Here is a 3,118-nt window from a genome sequence, read left to right as displayed (position 1 = left end):
TATGAAGAAGAAGGCAATTACAAACCACCTCTCTTAGTCTCTTGCCTTGAAAACCCCATAAGGCAGGGGTGTCAAACTCATTTGTTACTAGGGCCGGAAATGACATAAATATCACTTGGTTGGGTCGGGCCATGTGTACCATAAAATTTAATGCCAGCTACCGAAGATACAAACTTTATAGAAGAAACAGGAAAAGTCAATTAGTGATATTATTTTTATTTTTTTTTACTTAAAATACAAATATGCTTAAAACAGTAACACTCTTACAGTATTTTCTTCTATTTAAAAATCTTTGATCATTGACACTGTCATATAGAGGATGTCCTATAGAGGATGGTGTGGAGTTGTTTTCTGTCGCCCAAGAAGGTCGCACCAGAACCAATGGGTTGAAATCAAATCAGAAGAGTTTCCGTCTAGACATTAGGAAGAATTATCTAACAGTTAGAGCGGTTCCTCAGTGGAACAGGCTTCCTCGGGAGGTGGTAAGCTCTCCTTCCCTGGAGGTTTTAAAGAAGAAGTTAGATGGCTATCTGTCAGCAATGCTGATTCTATGACCTTAGGGGTCACTGGGTGTGTGTGGGGGGGAGGCAGTTGTGAATTTCCTGCATTGTGCAGGGGGTTGGACTAGATGACCCTGGTGGTCCCTTCCAACTCTATGCTTCTATGATTCTATGACACCTCAGGAGCAGGGGTGGGGGTAGCTGCCTCGGCTGGATCGCAGGCCGGATAAGAGCTCTCAAGGGGCCAGATCCACCTCCCAGGGATCGCCATAAGTTGGCTGCGACTCGACGGCACTTTACACACACACCTTGTTTATCTTGAGTGGAAAGCCTATAGTTGTTGCCAGGGTAATATTCGGATAAGATATAAATATCATCTCGTTTCTGACCTAATGGAGTTTAGCGCTTCTCTCATGTTTTTGCTAAGTGCTGCAGAAGCGTTAATTAATCAAATGTCACACTTCGCCAGCTTAGCTCTGGTTGTGTGTTGTGTCACCGCAGCACCACTGACCTGTTAATAAACCCTTCTCTGCAGAGGAGGCCTCTGTTGTGTTTAATTCATTCATACCTGCAATGTGAGCTGGCGTCTGACAGGCCTGAGAAAACAAGCACTTCATTCAGATGATTTTTTTTAAAATGTCCTCCATAGTTTGTCATGCTTCACATCAGAACATCTCTGTTAAATTGGGAGGGTACTACACTTGATCTTAGCCAAAAGGCCGAGAAGTGACCACGCCTTTCAATCAGTTGGGCTCGGATTCATAAATACTCACCCACCATGCAATACATTAAACCTTTCCACTCTGCAGATTACCTTGGATTTCTGGAAGTATGCAAATACTGAAGGGCCTTTAATCTTGCGTGTTGTAACGTCTTACCTTCAGCCCTCCTGGAAGGCAGGTATCACCGTACTCTTTTTTACCAACAATTATATCCATGCAAAACTGAGAAAGTGAAAACCTTAGAACATTTTCTGCTACGATGCCCTTTTTACAACGATATAAGATTGCAGTACATTCTCCCCATATTGTCACCCTTCCCTTGGGAGATCTGAAGAAGCTAAAGTTTCCCTTCTTTTAGCAGACTCCTCCCAGGAGATAACCACTCAAGTAGCCAAATTTTGCCTTCTGCCTTGTGGGATCCGCAAACGGCTGATGGAAAATCTAACCCCATAGATGATCTTTCTTCCTCCTATTCAAATCATCTTTCCCAGAACCATTAATAGTCTTACTATTTTAACCTAACTTTTAATTTTTTTATCCAGAGCTGATCTTGCATTGAGATAAATTTGATTTGATTTTCTCCCCCTCCCCCGATCACATGATTCTAGTTACCCTAACATCTTCTTCTTGCCTCTCAGTTGTGATGTAGTTTCCTTGCTTGAATCACTTGGAATCACCAAAGAATCTGAGAGTGGGCATGGCCCCATAGAGAACATGCTCTGAGGGCAGAGGATCCCGGTTTCTACCTTTGGCATCTCCAACTGAAAGGATCTCTAACTGGAGAACCAATGCCACTCAAAAAAAAAATGTTAACTTAGATGGACCAATGGTTTGACTCAGTGTAGGGAGTGTCACATATTCAACCTGCCCTGCAATGTACAACGGTGCATTGCGATAACAGCACAACAAAAATGAGAAATGGCTGTGCTTCACTACATTTTTGTGCACGGATACTTGTATTAACATATAACAACCTGAAGGAAACTTTTTGGTGTGTGCCACAAAGTCACAGCTGACTTATGGCAACCCCATAGTGTTTTTAAGGCAAGAGACGTTGGGAGGTGATTGCCATTGCCTACCTCCACATCACAACCCTGGTATTCCTTGGAGGTTGCCCATCCAAATACTAACCAGGGGCAACCCTGGTTACAGTACAAATGAATGACAAAGCGTTTCAATCTTAGCTCCTCCTGTGTCCTTTAGGATAAAACAACAACTGCCTACTGACTGAAAGACAGTATGTTGTTGGATCACAGTGCTGTGAAACTACTATAAAGCTGCTACAAAGCATATGGCTATGATTAAAATATACACGAAGCTGTCTTATACTGGGTTCAGAACATTTGGTCTATCAAAGTCAATACTGTCTGCTCTAACAGCGGCTCTCCAGAGTACCAGGTGGAGCTATTTCACATCACCTACTGCCTGATTCTTTTAAAACTGGAGATGTCAAGGACAGAACCTGGGATCTTACAAAGTAGATACTCTACACGTAAATTTCAGCCTCATCCAACATGAAGTAGCATTTAAGTTAAATGGAAATGGAAGATGGGACAATGTGATCTTCCTTCTATGATTGTTTAGGAAAGCTATGTCGTTTGTAAATGTTTGTTTTTATGCCATGGAAAGCCATGTTTAAATCCCCACCCAGATATGAAGTTCACTGGGCCTACTTTGCTTAACCTACTTTGCATGGTTATTGTGAAGATATAATGGGGTAGGAAAGAATTATGCACACCGCCCTGAGCTCCTGGGAAGAAAGGAGGGATATAAATATAATAACGAGAAAATAGTTGCTTTAATCTTGATTTGGTCGGTTGGTCTGAAAACAACATTATTAAGCACAGCATTGGGGCTAACAGGCAAAATACACCAACAGCAGCTCCTATTGACAAC

General features: G+C 42.2%; 1 non-coding gene across 1 annotated transcript; it reads right to left on the bottom strand.

The window, feature by feature from the left end:
• Positions 1-1,033: 1,033 nt before the first annotated feature.
• Positions 1,034-1,231, bottom strand: LOC130487507 (U2 spliceosomal RNA). Its single transcript, XR_008933788.1, has one exon. It is a non-coding gene; the product is annotated as a U2 spliceosomal RNA (small nuclear RNA).
• Between the last annotated feature and the right edge of the window lie 1,887 nt (positions 1,232-3,118).

Source organism: Euleptes europaea, chromosome 14 (genome assembly GCF_029931775.1).
Source record: "Euleptes europaea isolate rEulEur1 chromosome 14, rEulEur1.hap1, whole genome shotgun sequence".
Taxonomy (NCBI): domain Eukaryota; kingdom Metazoa; phylum Chordata; class Lepidosauria; order Squamata; family Sphaerodactylidae; genus Euleptes; species Euleptes europaea.
This window is presented reverse-complemented; position numbering and strand designations above follow the sequence as displayed.